This window comes from Leucopleurus acutus, assembly GCF_964270905.1.
Source record: "Leucopleurus acutus genome assembly, chromosome: 19".
In the NCBI taxonomy this organism is placed as follows: Eukaryota; Metazoa; Chordata; class Mammalia; order Artiodactyla; family Delphinidae; genus Leucopleurus; species Leucopleurus acutus.
This window is the reverse complement of record NC_139161.1, coordinates 20784776-20805947: the sequence shown is the minus strand read 5'-3', so window position 1 is coordinate 20805947 and position 21172 is coordinate 20784776. Positions and strand designations below refer to the sequence as shown.

Sequence of the window (21172 nt, the reverse complement as noted above, 5' to 3'; positions counted from 1 at the left end):
CGTGTGTTGAGCAGTACCGCTGGAACCTCAGTGAGCGCCTAGGCGAGGCTGACAGTCTCTCCCAGCTCCCTCCAGACATAGACCCTCCTTCACATATCTAAATGTAGCAGTAATTAGCATCCATAAACCACAAATGTGGCTTGGTTTTTTTCCTCCCACTTTCAGAAGCATCAAAATAGTTTGTATTTCTCATGAGTGCAAAAAAGTTGTACACCTCAAAAGATATTGAGACCCTGACACAGAAAACTACTGGGGATGGGGGCTCTAGCTCCTGAGGGGGGGAGAATTATTTTTTCAGCAAACTTTCTAATTAAAGTTCTTATCTTTGACCTAAGCATCACACAAGGTATCAGCATAGAGAAAATTTAAGGCCTTCCTTTCAAAAAATTATCAGATTCAACTTTTTTCATGGAATCAGTCACAATCCTAACTCTTACACAAGGAGTAATTAAATAAATACACTAATTGATCACCACTGTACAATTAATTAAAAAGAAATCTATTTCACATTGAGAATCAGGTATATCTGATATTCGATTGTAAAGATTTTGAAGATGAAGGGTGTAGTGCGCTGAATGTATCCCCAAAGTTCACATCTGTCAGGAACTTCAGAATGTGACTTTATTTGTAAATCAGATCATTGTAGATGTAATTAGTTAAGAGGAGGTCACCCTGGATGAGGGTGGGCCTTTAACCCAATGACTAGTGCTCTTATAAGAAGAGGAGAAGACATACAGAGATATACTCAGGGAGGAAGGCCATGTGTTGACAGAGGCAGAGATTAGAGTTGTGCTGTTACAAACCAAGGAACACCCAGGATTGCTGGGGGCCACCAGAAGCTAGAAAGAGGCAAAGGAAGATTCTTTCCTAGAGCCTTTTAGAGGGAGCATGGTGGTGCTGACACCTTGATTTGGGACTTCTACGCTCCCAAACTGTGAAAGAATAAATTTCTGCTGCTTAAGTCACCCGGTTTGTGGTAATTTGTTATAGAAGCCCTAGAAAACTAATACAAAGGGTAAATGTGCAACTTAAGCAGGGTAAACAGCTGAAGCTGATGGATATTGAGATATATTGTGTACTTTTTGCCCAGTAGTAGCTCCAGAAAAAACTGCCAGTGTAAGTAGAAAAAGATGGTGTTTGGTTGTTAGGAATGCTGAAAGATGGAAGCCAGTATCATGTTAAACGCAGGGTGTTGATAGCCAAATTCATATTCCCTAATTATTCAAAGAAGAAAAGCAATGCCATCAGCATATTCATGGCTAATCAAAAACTCAAAACATACATGCAAATGACAGAATCTTTCCTTCCTTATTCTAAGTGGGAAATGGCAAAGATGGGGATCCAATTTCAGAGGAAGAAGGACTGAAACAAAAAGCTGTGAGGTTCTACCTCAGTCATTCTGCCTTTAACTGCATTTCTTTTTCACAGGGCCCGGCTGGGATGATATTCCACCATCTGGTGTGTCATCTCTTATCTAGTTATATCCCTGGGTACACTACTGTTAAAACACATCTTACCTCTAACCCTGATCTCCAGAGGCTTTATTTTATTCTATTCCTCTGTGAACACAGGCCAGATACAAGCCATAAAGATATTCTCTCTCATGATATGTTTTATAATTGCTTTAACACCTGCTTTTGACATTACAGTATCTCAGTGACATTTTACATCCCACAGGAAAGTCCCAATATCCTCCGTATTCAGTGAAGTGCCTATGATACTCTCAGCACTCACTCAATATTAAACAAACATAAAGACTTGGGGAACCCTGGGTTATCTCCTACTGCTCAAGACCCGTCTGACAACAGTTAGAGCTGGTCGTTACTAAGAAGAGAAATAATAATTGTTCATAGGAGTCAATGACCAGGCTGGAAAAAGAACTCTCAACCTCTTCAAAAATCTAGGTGGGTTATATCACTTCTTAGGTAGGTATTTTTAGAAAGATGTAAATGTGGGCTACTAGGGCTCTTTTTTTCAAAAAGTTTGTAATGTAATGGGGTGAAAGTTTGTCATGCACAAACAATTCCAGATGGATAGAGTATAATTAGGCTTAAATAAGTATTAATTAAACACACTCCAAAAACTCAGCTCTAATACCACACTTGGGGGAGCTGGGACAGTGCAAGCAGGCCTCATGGAGGAAACAAACTGGAGTTGATTTAAATATCTCCAGTGCATCAGTCTACTAGGTTTAAATTTTCAGGAAGAAAGGAGGAAGCAACTAAGTGGTAAACACAACATTGAATCCACATATGGTTTTATTTGTGACCAATTAATTTATATGTTATAGTGGCACAGAGATATACCCACAGTATATGTATATGATAAACAGGGCTGTTAGTGATGTATATTTTTCTAATTTTAAAAATAACAGTGTTAGGGACTTCCCCGATGGTCCAGTGTAAAGAATCCGCCTTCCAATGCAGGGGACGCGGGTTCGATCCCTGGTCAAGGAACTAAGATCCCACATGCCGCGGGGCAACTAAGCCCGTGCGCCACAACTACTGGGCTGGCATACCTCAACTAGAGAGCCTGCGTGCCACAAACTACAGAGCCCACGTGCTCTGGAGCCTGCCCGTCACAACTAAAGTGAAGTCCATGCGCCACAATGAAGAGCCCACATGCCGCAACTAAGACCCAATGCAGCTAAAAATAAATAAATCTTAAAAAAATAATAATAGTGTTAGACTCCTCACTGATGCCCTTTTGATATGCTTACATGAACTTTGTTCCTTTCAAGGACCAAAAGCTTTCTTAAGTCATCACACAATAAATGTATACTCTAGGCCAGGAGTCGGCAAACTACGGTTTGCAGGCCAAATCTGACCCACTTACTGCCAGTCTTTTTTTTTTTCTGCTTTTTTCACCCCCCCTCAAGATTTTATTATGAAATTTTCAGAAATACAGAGAAGTTGAAAGAATTTTACAGTGAACAACCATTTAACCATCCCTGCATTCTATCACTAATGCCAGTCTTTATAAATAAAGTTATTGAATGCCATATGCATTAATTTCTGGATCTGCTACAGCTGCTTTACACTACAACAGCAGAGTTGAGAAGCTGCAACAGAGATCGTGTTGCCTGCAAAGTCCAAGATATTTACTACCTGGCACTTTGCAAAAAAAGTTGCCAACTCCTGCACTGGGTTCCTAGGAATATATTGTTAAAAAAAAAGATAAAAATACCTTTTTTTTAAAAAATTAATTAATTATTTATTTTTGGCTGCGTTGGGTCTTCATTGCTGCACGTGGGCTTTCTCTAGTTGCAGCGAGCAGGGGCTACTCTTCATTGTGGTGTGTGGGCTTCTCATTGCGGTGGCTTCTCTTGTTGTGGAGCACGGGCTCTAGGCACACGGGCTTCAGTAGTTGCAGCATGCGGGCTCAGTAGTTGTGGCTCGCGGGCTCTAGAGCTCAGGCTCAGTAACTGTGGCACACGGACTTAGTTGCCCTGCGGCATGTGGGATCTTCCCGGACCAGGGTTCGAACCCGTGTCCCCTGCATTGGCAGGCGGATTCTTAACCACTGCGCCACCAGGGAAGTCCAAAAATATCTTTTTATCTTATGGGAAACAAGTAAATTTAACTTAAATGTTTATACCTTTAAAAAGTTTTTTTCCAAATATTTTATTTTGCTTCTCAAACAACAATTCTAGTTGGGTAAAGACTTTTCCCTCTAAAAAGTTAGTCTGCCTTTCCACTAGAGAAAAATTAAGTGAGTGTTTCTAATTTTTCTATAAGATAATTTTCTAAGAGTTGGAAAATTACAAAGATGCACATAATATGTTTAAATATGTAAATTAAACATGACGGCAATTATTCTGAATTTAAAACATTCCAAGACTGGTCTTAGTTTCTAAAACGTTTTAGAGGACATTAAAAAATGCTTCCATTAAATTTAAACAGACTAAGATCCTCTAAAGCATACTTTAAAGTTACTTATAATCATTATTATATTATAGCTAAATTTCCCTAACTACCTTTAAAAGTATAATCCTAATTCTAGTCTTAATGTTTCCCTATGCTGAATATGGCAGAAGTGCCTTAATACATATTAAGATACATTATTATATAACTTTTACCAGGTAATGCTACTTTTCAGTTCTGTTATTTTATAATTTAGCATATATAATTTGTATATACTGATCATATTATATCTTTTGAAAAAGCAAGGGCCTGGTAACAACCTTTCCCCAGATATATGACCCAGATTAAGTGCCAGCATTACAGTACAGTACAGTAATCAGTTTGGAGCTTAATCATGAAATGATGAATTAATCTTTCAATGCTAAAGTTAGCCTATTCACTTTTTTCTAAGTCAGGCTTAGCATAAAGAACTGTTTCTTCTCTTTTCCAAATTATTTAGGATGATTGATTGTATCGTCTAGTCTCTACCAGGAACTACATGACACTCCCAGACCCCTAACAACTGAGAAAAATACACAGGTATCCCATTAATCCACTGACATGTAGTTGGAGGTAAGGTGATAGAAGCGGCATAGGCATCACAGCAGTTGAAGATGACCTTTGGAAGCACTTCTGGAGCAGGGTCAAAACACAGAGGCCAGGAATTTATTGTATGGATTCCTAGAGAAGTGCTGTACCACATGGCTTTTAATAATATCTGTTTCAAATTCCTATTGTTGAGTGTAATTATTTGGTTTTTTGTTTATACTTGAGTATTTCATCTGTTTTTTCCCCCGACTACCTGAAAACATAAAACTCATAGGCTACTTCTGAACTCAGAACAAATTCTAACATAAATTATAAATTCCCAGACCAAAAGTTGTATAGGGATCATCATTTCAAACCTAAACTTCATGGTGTTTACTAGTAGAACTCAGAAACCCTAACTCAGAAGAATGCCAGCCAAAGGCACAGTTATCTTTTGCCTTTTTCTGAGTGTGACTCCATGGATGTCACTTTCAAAAAGTTTCACGAAGCTGGTAGAACACCATATGCCTTTCCTCAGCACAAATGACCACATCCTGTGCCAGGCAGCATTTTTCAGTCTCCGTGGTTGAGAACTGGTACAAATTAATGTATAGCTAGGCAGAGTTGGAATATTAGTTGAAGCTGTGATTTGAGTCTCAGAAGTTTTAGACATAGAACTCCGTTTCTTGGTTCTTAAGGATCTAAGACAAAAGAAGAAGATCTGGAGAAACAATTTTTGTCTTCTTCTTTTCTTCCTTTAAGGAAAAAAATGTTTGTGTGTGTGTGTGTGTGTGTATTTTTTTAACGAAACACATATTTACTGCACATCTACCATGGGCCAAGTACTATTCTAGGTGTTGCAAATACCTAGAGAGAAAAAGAAAACTCAAGATCCTGGCTCATGAAGGGTGGAGGGAGAGACACAATAAACAAATAAAACTCCAGAATTATCTGTTGCAAAGTGCCATGCAGAGAATTACAATAGCCTACTGCATTAAAATAAGTGGGTTGTCAAGGAAAGTCTCCCTGAAGAAATGACATTAAGATGAGATCTGAGTGATATTCACAAAGCAATAGTGATAAGTTTTAGCAACATAAATATTAGTATAAAATGTTTGCAATGCTAATATAAATATAGTGCTCAAAATTCCAAAAAAAAGCCTGGAAGTATTCCATAATGCTAATACAGACTATATTTGGGTGGTAGGATAGAAGTGGGTTTTTCTTTTTTCTTTCTACTTCTATGAACTTTCCAAGCTGTGGTAAAACACAAAAATGTATTTAGTCTTTGTCCCCAATTCCTTACACAGAGTTCCTAAAACCTTTGAAATTTCCTGAGTTATAAGAGTGTCTTCTGCTATTCATAACAAGCCCCTTTCAATCACACCTGAGTTTATGCTACTGAGGTGACTTAGGGTGCAGCCCCTAGAAAGCCTCAGGATGGGTTGGTCACCAGAGAGACCAAGTGATTAGAGGGTTGGAACTTTCAGCCCCACCCACCAACCTCCAGGAAAGGGACTAGAGATTGAGCTCTATAAAAACTCTTGAACTGTAAGATTCAGAGAGCTTCTGGTGAAGACACCAAGCTGCTGAAAATGTGGTGTGTCCAGAGAGGACATGGAAGCTCTGCACCCTCCCATCCCATAGCTTGCCCAATGCACCTCTTCCATTTGTCTGTTCCTGAGTTGTGTCCTTTATGATAAACCAGTAATAGTATGTAAAGTGCTTTCCTAAGTTCTGTGAGTCATTCTAGCAAATTATCAAACCTGAGTGGGGGTTGTGTGAAAACCTGAATTTGTAGTCAAGGTGGACAGAAGTACAGGAAACCTGGGGACCTGGTACTTTCAAGTGGTGTCTGAAGTGAGGGCAGTCTTGTGGGACTGAGCCCTTAACCTGTGGGTTCTGCGCTAACTCCAGAAGTTAGCAGCAGAATTGAATTGATGGTGAATTGGTGTCTGAAAAATCAGTTGTTGGTGTTGGAAACATCCCACAATAGGTGTCATGAGTGGGATTTGCTAGAACAGTCCTGGCTCATGGAAACATATGGTTTGGGAAGAAAAAGGAAGAAAAAGCAAGGGATGAAGAACCTCTGATTCCTGGCTACATGGTCACCCGTGTTATGGAGCAGCAGTTGTGCTTTGATCAGTTACTAAAAGTAAAATTACCAAGGGTATTCAGAGGTGGATCCAACTCTTGGGAAGTTGACTCACTGGATATGTGTAGAAATGCAAACTAATAAGAGAAATGCGAAATGTACAATTCCGTGGTTACTGTTATCTGCAAAGCCAAAATGAAATGAAAATAGAGTTCTTAGTCAGACCTTGTTGATAAACCAAGGTCAGATTTCAGTTGGTTTGTGCTTCAGATACTAGGCTCAAAGATTCCCCCAACGGGAACAATTATGTGAGAACAGTAGAGTATCTCTAAGACTTCTGGTCACCAAGAAGGTGGTTCATGTGGAGGGAAGGCAAAACCAAGAAACTACTGAAACCAGGGGGTAGGGTGTGAAGGAGTTGTCTTATTTTTTCAATCAGTATCATCAGCTTCCTGAAGAACCTTTACTAAAATGATTGTGAGAGTGACTAACTTAGGGGCATTGTCTTTTGTTTGGGATGCTGCAGAGTGGAAGAGCATGTCTGGGTTGATCCAGGACCCACAGCTCACTACGGAACAATGGCAGATGATTATACATGATCCACAAACACAGCACGTTTTTCCTGAGGGAATGGCCAGCCTAGTTGACTGGATAAAAGTCACTGTAAGGTCTGTTTACCCTGAGAAAGAGGACTGTCCAACTCCCACTATAAGTGCCAAGTAGAACAACCCAGATGAAGCAGCTGATATGTTTCATATGTAAGCCATATGGACTGACTTTATGATAACCAAGATAGTCACTCACTAAATATGCCTATTACCCAGGTCTTGGTAAATGCTGTGGATTAAGGGGGTGTTCTAAGCATGTACATATTGTATATAGTATGGTAAAGTTGGTGCAGCCACAGGAGGAAATGGAAACAAGGTCTGGAAGGAAGAAGTTTATTATACTCACAGGGTCCATAGAGGGGGTCACCACACAGGTGGTATAAGAACTTTATTATACCACACAGGGCCATGGGGGGAAGCACCAATGTCAGTCAGGATGCAGAAAAGAGGAAGGAAAATCCTAGGCTAGAGCCTTCACTGGAGTTTCCGAGAAAAGGCAAGGCAGGCAGGATAAACAGTTTAGGACTGCCTGGTTTGAATAATTCCAGCAGTCTTTGGGACACAGGAGTGGTCTCTAGTTGTCTGCTACTTGGCCCTGGATTGATTTCAGACAGGGGAAATATTAGTTCAGTTCATGAGATTTAGATAAGGAGATGGTTGGGGGGTATGGACTCTGGATTGGTTGGTTTATATAGGAAAAGCATGCTCCTGGCCAAGTTCTTTGCTGTCTCTAAGAACTGGCTATCCCTGGTTCTGTAAGGTCCCCAAACATCAAAGCATCAAATATAGATGAATGAATAGATGCCAAAAAGACAAATACGGAATCTAAGAAAACACAGAACAGGGGACCTCTTTTGCATGGGCATCCCATTTAATATTACTGCTTCAAAATCAAGCAACAGTCTGAGAAGGCTTATTGAATCTGCTGTCTCAGCTTCCTCTCTTGGGTCTTTCAGATGCTAATAAAAACATTAGGTTAATTAACAAGAAAATGAGGAGAGGCAGAAGGGAGAGTCAAGGGACTTGTCCCATCAAGGTGGAAAACTGTAAATGGTTATCAAGAAGTAAGATGAATAAAGGAAACATTGATAGGGCCAAAATAAGGAAGAAAAAGAATGGGGAGAGTTAAGGGACTCATTTCAGCAGGATGAAAATCTTTAGATAGTTATCAAGAAATGGGATAAATAAAATGGACATTGATAGAGTTGAAACAACGGTCTTAATACAGCACTATAGAAAGTTGGGTGGACCATATAGAAGGTTGGGTGGACCGAAAGGACTCCCTGCTAGTTCCTCTACTTTTTTTTTTTTTCTTTTTCACGGGCCCAGCCGCTCCGCGGCATGTGGGATCCTCCCGGACTGGGGCACGAACCCGTGTCCCCTACATCGGCAGGCGGACTCTCAACCACTGTGCCACCAGGGAAGCCCAGTTCCTCTACTTTAAAGGGCCCCAAATAAGTCCACTCTATTCACTCCAGTGTAAAAACTAGAAGGCAAAGACTGCAATGAGAAATCGGACCTGAAATCACCTAGGGCAACGGGCAGGTTAATCTTTGTCATAACAAAAGAGCCAGGGTCCCCTGGCTCAACCTCTCAATAGGGACTCAAATTCTTTTGCACATGAAGAGATAAAATAGTCAGTGGGGTGGAGAAGAAAAGTTTCTGGAACTCTCTGACATGGGTACCTCATGCACTGTGCTACCAGAACATGTTAGTGAAGCCCTAAAGGGGGCCCCGATTAGATTGAGAGAATATAGAAATGTAAGGGTTGATAGGATTAAGGTGGTAGTTTGGATGAAAACTTGGATGTTTTAAACAAGCTTTACATGGAGAAATTGTGTCTCCTTTACCTGAATGTTTTATGAGAATGGATATTATGTCCATTGGAACATCTCTCTTATCTAATATTGTAAAACCAAAACCTGTTGATGAGTCCTATGGAGGTTAGTTAGGAATATAAGGGTTGCAATGAAAAAAAAATGGGCCGAAGACCTAAATAAACATTTCTCCAAAAAAGACATACAGATGGCCAACAGGCACATGAAAAGATGCTCAACATAGATAATTATTAGAGAAATACAAATCAAAATTACAGTGAGGTACCACCTCACACTGGTCAGAATGGCCATCATAAAAAGTCTACAAATAACAAATGCTGGAGAGGGTGTGGAGAAAAAGGAACCCTCCAACACTGTTGGTGGGAATGTACATTGGTGCAGTCACGATGGAAAACAGTATGGAGTTTCCTCAAAAAACTAAAAATAGAGTTCCCATATGATCCAGCAATCCCACCCGTGGGCATATATCCAGACAAAACTGTAATTCGAAGAGATACATGCACCCCAATGTTCATAGCAGCACTATTTACAATAGCCAAGACATGGAAGCAACCTAAATGTCCATCAACAGATGAATGGACAAAGAAGATGTGGTATATATACACAATGGAATACTACTCAGCCATAAAATAGAATGAAATAATGCCATTTGCAGCAACATGGATGGGCCTACAGATTGTCATACTAAGTGAAGTCAGACAGAGAAAGACAAATACATATGATATCACTTATATGTGGAAGCTAAAATATGACACAAATGAACTTATTTATGAAATGGAAACAGATTCACAGATATAGAAAACAAACTTATGGTTACCAAAGGGGAAAGGGGGTGGGGGAGGGATAAATTAGGAATTTGGGATTAGCAGATACAAGCTACTATATATAAAATAGATAAACAACAAAGTCCTACTGTATGGCACAGGGAACTATATTCAATATCTGTTTTGTAACAAATCAAAACGGAAAAGAACATTAAAAAGAATATATATATGTATAACTGAATCAATTTGCTGTACACCAGAAACTAATAGAACATTGTAAATCAACTATACTTCAATTTTTTTTTTTTTCTTTTGTGGTACGCGGGCCTCTCACTGTTGTGGCCTCTCCTGTTGCGGAGCACAGGCTCAGCGGCCATGGCTCACGGGCCCAGCTGCTCCGCGGCATGTGGGATCTTCCCGGACCAGGGCACGAACCCATGTCCCCTGCATCGGCAGGCGGACTTTCAACCACTGTGCCACAAGGGAAGCCCTATACTTCAATTTTTTACAAAAGGAATATAAGGGTTGGTTGATTAAGGTGAAAGTTTGGAGGAAAACTGGTACGTGCGAAGTGGTTGTACCTCTTTTACCTGAATGTATTATGGGTATGGATATTGTGTCTGACTGCGGAACTACTTTGTAAAACAGGAGGCATGTAAATCTATCCTTCAAGCGATGTTCATTGGACATGCTAAATGAGGATGGATAAGATTGCCCAAGTCCACACAGTGTAGAAGAGAAGCTGGAGTGCTGGTGCGGACAAATTCTGTGCGATAGCTCTATGTAGAACATAGGTTGGGGCTTACGGCAAAAGTCTGGGAGTGCTTCCCAGTGACAACTATGGGGAGGATGGAATAGAGAATTTCTATTTGAGGGGCAATTAGTAGGCTGATATCAGACATTAATTGAAACTGCCCCTATGATTGCAGGACAAAAAATAATCTTAATATCTGAAACACCCATGACGTCTTAGGAGATGTCAGAAAAATGCTCTAATGGGGAGGGCAATGCCCAGAAGAGTTCCATAATAAAATGCAATGGTTTATACAGGATTGTGCTACAAGGGGAATGTAAGCAGGAGATACTCACAAGCAGGGAGCCTCTTTTCTCCTAGGACTGACTTTTGAACTGTAAGGAGCTGCCGGATTCTATTGTCACTTGGACAGTGCCCTATAAACAGCTCTTGACTGACCAACAAAACGCTGCTTGGTTTATGGATGACAGTTCCAAGGTAAATGGCCAATATCCTGTTTGGAAGACTACCACTCTGATTGAAGAAGGTAAAAACAAATCAGTTTGGTGGGATGAATTACATGCTGTTTACCTAACAGGGATGGAAGAATCGAACAACAATGAAAGCCTCTATGTTTTGTTTTTTACCTGACTCATAAGTGATGGCCAATGGTCTGGCCATACCGATAAGCAGAGGGCTATGGAAGTCTGGTCTATTAAAAGGATGTCCATATGGACCATAGCCCTATGGAAATCACTATGGGAATTGGATGGGTACATTAAAGTAGGACAGGTTGATGCCTAACAGAAGAAACCCCTTCCAGGATTAGATGATGACCAATCATCCATGGATATTATGGGGTATTAGCTTGAGGCAGCCACTTGGGTCCATGAAATAAGTGGACATTTGGGGACCAAAGCAGTGCAGAGGGCTGAATCTGCACATATTCCTTTTGTACCCTCTGAGGCTCAAAATGCCAACAAGAACTGTTCAGTATGCCAACAAGAAAAACAGAGGGTGCAGATAGCTATGGGGGAGATTCCTCAGGGGGAAGACCCCACACACAGCTTGCAAGTGGATTACTCTGAACCAATGTCAGTAGCCCCAGTGGGGCTACAAATGGGTTTTGATAGAATAGGCGTTGACTCTGGACTGGGCTTTGCTTACGTGGTGGTAGATGCAAATGGTCCAACTACTATAAAAGTACCAGAACAGAAGATATTGCACCCATCTGGACCACCAAATCACATTTATTCAGAGCAAGGAACACACTTTACAGCTAATAATATCAAATAATGAGTAGGCAGAGAGATATTCTCCTCAGAATAATAGTTTCATAGAGAATTGGAACAAGCAGTTGAAACATTGGTTGTTTAAAACAGGGGGAGATGTAGGCATGAAAGGTTGGTTTATATGTCTTCAAGAGTGTGTGTTCAGGGACTTCCCTGGTGGCGCAGTGGTTAAGAATCCGCATGCCAATGCAGGGGACACAGGTTCGAGCCCTGGTCTGAGAAGATCCCACATGCCACGGAGCAACTAAGCCCACGCGCCACAACTACTGAGCCCGCACACCTAGAGCCGGTGCTCCACAACAGGAGAAGCCACCGCAATGAGAAGCCCAAGCACAGCAACGCAACTAGAGATAGTCCACCCACAGCAACGAAGACCCAACGCAGCCAAAAATAAATAAATTAATTAATTTAAAAACAAAAAAGAAAAAGAGTGTGTGTTCACATTCAACATTAGAGGAGCTAAGGCAGTGTTGTCCCCACTAGATAGACTCCTCTGTTTTTCTGGTGGATCTGGGGAAGAGACGGTGGGGAGAGGCTGCTAGTATGACTATGCAATTTTTTCCATGGGAGGAAGATCATGGTATGATTATATGATTCTTTCCAAGGAGAGAGGACACTGGTATGATAACTATACTTTTTTTTTCTTCTCCACATACCTCAACTTTCTCTTTCCTATCTGATGCCCTGTAGTCACAGGACCAGGGATACAACTACAAGTGCAAGAAACAGGGATGATTTCTAAGCAAGAAACTGTAACTATAGTTTTAAACCTTTATGTCAGAATTCCTAAAGGCCTGATAAGGCAGGTTATGTCTTCATTCCATTTAGCAAAATCAAGGTTAACACTGAAAGTAGCCACTGCCTGGTGGTAAAAATAGCCCACTAGTTCCGTACCTAAGTAACTCTACCCTATCTGAATAGAAGTGAACTGAAGGGGAGGCACTTACTAGACTAGTATTGTTGCCTGAAATCTAGAACATCACAGTAGCTGAATCTAAAGTTCCTTCCAAAGGTGGAAAAGTTTAAGTATAAATAAATGGAGAGAAGGAGGAATAGTAGTTAAGGGCAAAGGAATGAATCAATGGGCTATGCAATGAAGGAAATCCAATATTATATTACAATCTCAATAGAGACTCAGAGCAAGGGAATAATATTGTGTTTTAGCTTAGCTATACCAGATGCTTGAAAAGATGAAGCCATGTATTGCTGAGACACTCCTGCATTTGGAACCTGACAAGATCAAATGGAAGCCTGCAAATCTGAGTGGTCTCACCCTAGAAGACATTTTCATATGCTATGATGATGGACTGGACTAATTAATGACTGAGTGTGACTCTAGTAATGTGCCAGTATGTTTTGGCTTCTATGATGCATTTGCTATAAGAGATTCATGGTCAAAGACTACATTTGGTCTTTGTCCCAGGTTCCTGGTACGAAGTTCCTAAAACCCTTGAAATTTCCTGAGTGATAAGAGTGTCTTCTGCTATTCATAACAAGCCCCTTTCAATCACACCTGAGTTTATGCTACTGAGGTGACTTAGGGTGCAGCCCCTAGAAAGCCTCAGGATGGGTTGGTCACCAGAGAGACCAAGTGATTAGAGGGTTGGAACTTTCACCCACCAACCTCCAGGAAAGGGACTGGAGATTGAGCTCTATAAAAACTCTTGAACTGTAAGATTCAGAGAGTGTCTGGTGAAGACATCAAGCTGCTTAGAAGGTGGTGTGCCCAGAAAGGGCATGGAAGCTCTGCACCCTCCCATCCCATAGCTTGCCCAATGCACCTCTTCCATTTGTCTGTTCCTGAGTTGTGTCCTTTATGATAAACCAGTAATAGTATGTAAAGTGCTTTCCTAAGTTCTGTGAGTCATTCTAGGCAATTATCAAACCTGAGGGCAGGGGTGGTTGTGGGAAATCCCGAATTTGGAGTCAAGTTGGACAGAAGTTCAGGTAACCTGGGGACCTGGTACTTTCAAGTGGTGTCTGAAGTGAGGGCAGTCTTGTGGGACTGAGCCCTTAACCTGTGGGTTCTGCACTAATTCTAGAAGTTAGCATAAGAATTGAATTGAATTGAATTGCTGGATGCCCAGTTGGTGTCTGGAGAATTGGAGAATTGGTGGAAAATATCCCAGACAAACTTTCTATCATGAACATGTATTACTTTTATGATGGAAGTAAAATAAATATATTATTTAAAAAATGAAATACAAAAAGACAACCCACAGAATGGGAGAAAATATTTGCAAATGAAGCGACCTACAAGAGATTAATCTCCAAAATATACAGACAGCTCATGCAGCTCAATACCAAAACAACAAACAACCCAATCAAAAAATGGGCAGAAGATCGAAATAGACATTTCTCCAAAGAAGACATAAAGATGGTCAAAAAGCACATGAAAAGATGCTCAACATCACTAATTATTAGAGAAACGCAAATCAAAATTATGATGAAGTACCACTTCACACTGGTCAGAATGGCCATCATGAAAAAGTCTACAAACAATAAATGCTGGAGAGGGTGTGGAGAAAAGGGAACCCTCCTACACTGTTGGTGAGAGTGTTAATTGGTACAGTCACTATGGAGAACAGTATGGTGGTTCCTTAAAAAACTAAAAATAGAGCTACCATATATGATCCAGCAACCCCACTCCTGGGCATATATCCAGAGAAAATCATAATTCGAAAAGATACATGCACCCCAATGTTCATTGCAGCATTATTTACAATAGCCAGGACATGGAAATGACCTAAATGTCCATCAACAGATGAATGGATAAAGAAGATGTGGCACATATATACAATGGAATATTATTCACCCATAAAAGAACAAAATTGAGTTATTTGTAATGAGGTGGATGGACCTAGAGTCTGTCATACAGAATGAAGTAAGTCAGAAAGAGAAAAATACCATATGCTGATGAATGTATGTGGAATCTAAAAAAAGGTACTGATGAACCTAGTGGTAGGGCAGGAATGGAGATGCAGACACAGAGAATGGACTTGAGGACACAGTGGGGGAAGGGGAAGCTGGGACAAAGTGGGAGAGTGCCATTGGCGTGTATGCACTACCAAATGTAAAATGGATGGCTGGTGGGAAGGTGCTGCACAGCACAGGGTGATCAGCTCAATGCTTTGTGATGACCTAGAGGGGTGGGATAGGGAGGGTGGGAGGGAGGCTCAAGAGGGAGGGGATATGGGGATATATGTGTACAAATAGCTGATTCACTTTGTTGTGCAGCGGAAACTAACACAGCATTGTAGAGCAATTATACTCCAATAAGGATGAAGAAAAAAAAAGATGTGGTATGTATATACAATGGAATATTAGCCATAAAAATGAATGAAATAATGCCATTTGCAGCAACATGGATGGGCCTAGAGATTGTCATACTGAGTGAAGTAAGTCAGACAGAGAAAAACAAATATCGTATGATATCACTTATATGTGGAACCTAAAAAAGAATGGTACAAATGAACTTATTTACAAAACAGAAATAGAGTCACAAATGTAGAAAACAAACTTATCATTACCGAGGAGGAAGGGGGGGAGGGATAAACTGGGAGATTGGGATTGACATATACACACTACTATATATAAAATAGATAATAAGAAGCTACTGTATAACACAGGGAACTCTACTCAATAATCTGTAATGACCTATATAGGAAAAGAATCTAAAAAAGAGTGGATATATGTATATGTATAACTGATTCACTTTGCCGTACAGCAGAGACTAACACAACATTGTAAATCAACTATAGTCCAATAAAAATTAATTTTAAAAAATTAAAAAAAAGAAGTTAGTATAACTTGAACACTGAATAAGCACCTTAAATTCTCAAAATTTGCTGACATCCTGTAGCAAATTATTAAATGTAAATATTTGTAAAGTGAACAAAACTGAATTCCTTCCAACTCAACCCACAAATGCAAGTTTTCCTCGGAGATTTCCTGATTTCTTCTCCATGTTGAGCCTGAACGATATCTTTAGTTTCTGTTCTATACACTACGGCTCACCTCCTATGTCTTCGTCTTGATTGGCTGGGCCTTCTGTACCATCCACATTTTCTGTTTCACGAGGTTTGGTTAAATCGTAGTCATGCAAAAGCACCGAACCTTCTAGGAGATAAGAAGAATTTTAACTATGCAGTCAACTTTAAAGGATTTTTATAAACATGTATTAAGTAAGACTCCTATTTCAGCTTCACCCAATCCTTTAGAGATAGACAATATCGCTTTCACATACACCCAAGTAAGATATATGTGAAAACTCTTGAGGTTTAGAAAGATGCCCAAGGTTCATTTGCCTTTCCATTAGACATCATTTTCTTGACTATTTCTTTCACCTGAGTTAAAATGCACTCAAGTTCCTTTGGATTGAAATTCTCTCTCCTTTGGTATATCTCAGAATATTCAGTAGGATGCTATTGCTAGTTAAGACCAAGAAATATTAACATATAGTGATGAGAAATACTGAGTCTGAAACTACTGGCATAACTCAATTTGGGAAAGATGCTTTCCTGAGAGGAAGCCTGTAAGCTTCTGTATCAAATCCTATTTTCTCTTTCTGTTCACATTATAAATGTGATTCTGTGGAAAGCATATTGGCCCCCAAATTCCTGTATCTCATCAAACATTTACTAAATGTTGACAAGGCTACAGATATGAATAGGTTATAATTCCTGTCTTCAAGGAGCTTATACTTTACACATGTAGATAAAACAAACGCACAACTATAATGCAAGACTCAGGCCTATAATGTAGACTCGGACATGAGATTAAGGGGAAAAAAAAGTGTTATGGGAGTTCCTACGTAAAAGGCAGTAGACATAATAAAAGCATGGTTAAATAAACAGCAAACTTACTAAAAATCAAGTTTAACAAAAATATAATTTTGTACAATAAATATTGATAATATTAGAAGTAAGGAAGAAGGCATGACGTAGCTGGAATTATTTCACATATAAGCATAGTAGCTTAACAGAAAGATGATAAAAGAAATGAACAGAAAAGATACCTGCTTGCTATCAAACTCCTTCCCAATTTTCAATAAAATATTTGCTGAGAATCTATTACATGCAACAAATAAAGACACTGAATCCTGTGGCACTAAGGAGGGGCTGAAATAAGAGAGGTGATTAGAAACAGCAGGGGCTTCCTTTCAGCTGCAGGCATGACTGGACACATGGAGCAGGACATTTTACTGGCATGTAGGAGTAAAATGGAAACATATTACATAAAATCCATGACTAAGAGGACCTGAAAATGTGGTCATCATGGACTCAGGTTTTGATTTATAGGTAAAGTTTCTCTTTTCAGCATATTATAACATATACTCTTAGACAGTAAGACTCTAAATAGTTTACTTTTCTCAATCCTGAAATAATGGACGTAAAGTGCACGCCTGAACAACTAATATGAGGTACAGGTTCCATTAAAACATAAGGTTAGGGCTTCCCTGGCGGTGCAGTGGTTAAGAATCCACCTGCCAATGCAGGGGAAACGGGTTCAAGCCCTGGTCCGGGAAGATCCTACATGCCACAGAGCAACTAAGCCCATGCGCCACAACTACTGAGCCTGCGCTCTAGAGCCCACAAGCCACAACTACTGAGCCCACGTGCCACAACTACCGAGCCCACGTGCCTACAGCCCGTGCTCCACAACAAGAGAAGCCTCTGCAATGAGAAGCCCGCACACCACAACGAAGAGTAGCCCCTGCTCGCTGCAGCTAGAGAAAGCCCGCGCGCAGCAACAAAGACCCAATGCAGCCAAAAATAAGTAAATAAATAAATAAATTTTAAAAAGCCAAAACCCCAAAAACATAAGGTTACAACTCACAGTAATGTAACAAGGCACTTAAGTGGTAAATTTTGTAATATAGCAAAAGCTTTGATTCAAACAAAGTGAGTTAATCAATGGAGAAAACACAGAAGTTATTGTTAGGAAATAGATTACTTTAAATGTTTATAGTTTATTCTGGAGCAGGGGTCAGCAAACTGTGGCCTGAGGCCAAATCTAGCCATGGTCTGTTTTTGTATGGACCCAGGAGGTAAGAATGGTTTTTACAGGTTTAAAGGATTGTAAATAACATAAAGAGGAATAGGCAACAGAGACCATATATGGCCCACAAAGTCTAAAGTATTTACTTTCCGGCCCTTTACAAAAAGTTTGCTGACCACCGTTCCTGAGTGAAAAGCACAAGTTGTTCAAATAACAGCTACTATATTGTTCAACAAAAACTGTCTTTATTCAAACCAATCAGTTGAAGAAATGTGAAAAGAAAATAAAAAACCAGTGATTAACATTAGGTAGACGGTTTCGCTCTGTGATGCCAAAGAACTTATATGATCTAAATGGATATGTTATTTTTGTATCAGGAAGAGACAACCACATTTTTTCCCCAACACATTTCCATAGCATTTTTATTGCAATCAGAATATTCCTCTTCCTTTGGTCTATTCAGTCACGGTATATTTTCAGAGTGGAAAGACCTGATGTTACCTGTGGGCACAGACTGCTCTTGAGTGCTTTTCAGTTCCACATTTGGTTTTATATCTGAAAAGAAAAGGATTACAAATATTAGCTACTTAGAGTAAATTTTTTCAGATTTGAGCACTCTAAATTTAATAAGGATACTATGTTGGAAGACTTAATTGCTGATTTCCTCTTCAGAGCAGGACTAATTCTTTCTCTATATCCTCCCTAAAATATGCCTCAAGGAGAATAAAAGGAATCCATGCAGCAATTATACTTTAAAGAGATTAAGTGGAACAAATTAGTACTTTGTATTTACCCACATACTTACCATTTCTGGTGCTTTTCATTTTTTCATAAAGACCTGAGTTCCTTTCTGGTATTGTCTCTCTTCAGTCTAAAGAGCTTCCTTTAGCATTTCTAGTAGGGCAGCTGTATGAATGACAACTTTTCTTAGTTTTCATTTATTTGGAAATATCTTTATTTTGCCTTCAACTTTAAAGGTTGTTTTTACTTGACATAGAATTATGGGTTGACAGTTTTCTTCTGGCACTTTAAAGATGGCATTCCACTAGCTTCTATCCTCTGTTGTTTCTGATGAGAAGTCAGTGATATTTTGTATTGTCGTCTTCCTATATATATGTATTCTTTTTCTCTGAATGCTTTCAAGATTTTCTCCTGACTTTTGGTTTTTAGCAGTTTGACTATGATATGTTTAGGTGTGGTTTTATCCGCATTTATCCCACTTGGGTCCACTGCACTTTTTATGTGTAAAATTATGTTTTTCACCAAACCTGAGTAATTTTCAGCCATTATTTCTTCAAATACTTTTTCTCCTCTATTCTCTTGCCCCTTTTCTTCTAGGACTTCATTTACATGTATGTTAGACTTTTTCATATTTTCCCACAGTTCCCTGAGGTTCTATTCTTCCCCCCCCCAAATTCTTTCCTCTGTTGCTCAGATTGAATATTTTTATTGATAAATCTTCGAGTTCACTTACTCTTTCTTATCTCATCTTAATGTGCTGTCAAGCCTATCCAGTGAGTTTTCTATTTCAGATATTGTAATTTTTAGTTCTAGAATTTCCATTTTGTTCTTTTTTCTAGTTTCTCTGCTAGATTTCCTTTTTGTTAATTCATTACAAGCATATTTTCCTTTGCATCTTTTTTTTTTTTTTTTTTTTTTGTGGTACACAGGCCTCTCACCACTGTGGCCTCTCCCATTGCGGAGCACAGGCTCCGGATGCGCAGGCTCAGCAGCCATGGCTCACGGGCCTAGCCGCTCCGCGGCATGTGGGATGCTCCCAGACAGGAGCACGACCCCGTGTCCCCTGCATCGGCAGGCGGACTCTCAACCACTGCGCCACCAGGGAAGCCCTCCTTTGCATCTTTGAGTATAATTATTATACTTGTTTAAGATCCTTGTCCAATACCTGTCACTTTGGGCTCAGTCATCTTTGGTTTCCTTTTCTCTTGAGTATGGGTCACATTTTCTTGTTTCTTCATATAATCTAACAATTTTGGATTGTACCCTGGACATTATAAAGATATTACAGAATTTCTGGAGTCTGTTGTGTTCTTTTGAAGCATATAGGATCTTTTCTTTGTTTATTTTACTTTTTAAAGCATGTAGTTAAACTCAAATTCTGTTTCATTTGTGGTGGGCAGCAGCTAGCATAACCAATTGTCCCAGTATACTTGGGATTGAGGATTTTCCCAGACCCCAGAACTTTCACAGCCTCAGGGAACCTGGGACAAGTTGGTCGCTCTTGCAGAAGTGTAAATCTCTATTCAGTTACTTTCACCTCTGATGGATTGCTCAGGGTATGACCCATACATGTGTAGTTCAAGGATTAGCTAAAGATTTGGTCCAGCCAGAGAATTTATACACAACAAGCCCTCTCTGCCCTCTCCACTCTAGGATTTCCCCCTTTGCCTCCCAACTGTTGTGATTGCTATCGTTTTTTAAGCTAGTAAAACTGTGGATTATCTACTCAAGTTTTGGTCACCCTGATGCTAAAACTGGGGCCTGCCCTTGGGCAAAAAAGCCATAAAAACAAGTTGGTAACAGGTAACAGATTTTTTTCATATTTTGTCCAGAACCTATAATTGTTATCTGTTGGAAGTTTGGTTCAATAGGAGGTACTCTTCTATTACTAGAAATTGAAACTCTTGGGACTTCCCTGGTGGCACAGTGGTTTAGAATCCACCTTCCAATTCAAGGGATATGAGTTCAATCCCTGGTCAGGGAACTAAGATCCCACATGCTACGGGGCAACTGAGCCCATGCACTGCAACTACTGACCCTAGTGCAGCCAAAAAAAAAAGAAAGAAAGAAAGAAATTGAAACTCCCCTTTGTTCTTTTTTTTTTTTAATATTTATTTATTTATTTGGCTGCACCAGGTCTTTAGTTGCGGCATGCAGGACCTTCGTTGCCACGTGCAGGTTCTTTGTTGCAGGGTGCAGGATCTTTAGCTGTGGTATGCGGAATCTTTGGTTGCGGCATGCGGGCTCTTAATTGCAGCATGCGGGATTTAGTTCCCTGACCAGGGATCGAACCTGGGCTCCCTGCATTGGGAGCCCGGAGTCTTAACCTCTGGACCATCAGGGAAGTCCCTGCTCTTTATTTTAATGGTGATCATATACCCGAAACTGCTCCAGATAGCACTGATTTCAAATATTCTATGCTATATTTCAGACATATTCCAATTATTGTTTTGAAAAATGTAGTCACTGTACTTACATTCTATCCTAATTTTAAAAGTTTAACACACCGCCCATTAAATGTTAGCAGCAAAGCATAAAGGCGGGGAAAATACAAATATTTTTAAAGTAAGCAAAGGGGCAGCCTGCTATGTGGGGTCAAAACCCAAGATGGGTGAAAGAAACATCTATACAAGGAAGGGGGACAGGCTAGGCAGGCTGCTGGAGACCAACC

General features: G+C 39.9%; 1 protein-coding gene across 1 annotated transcript in view; it reads right to left on the bottom strand.

Moving 5' to 3' along the window:
• The window catches only part of IKZF3 (IKAROS family zinc finger 3), a gene marked incomplete at its 3' end in the record, with an annotated part of 58692 nt that extends 42839 nt beyond the window's left edge, over positions 1–15853 (bottom strand). Inside the window, exon 1 of the mRNA XM_082861016.1 lies at positions 15778–15853. The remainder of the gene's footprint in view (positions 1–15777) is intronic.
• Between the last annotated feature and the right edge of the window lie 5319 nt (positions 15854–21172).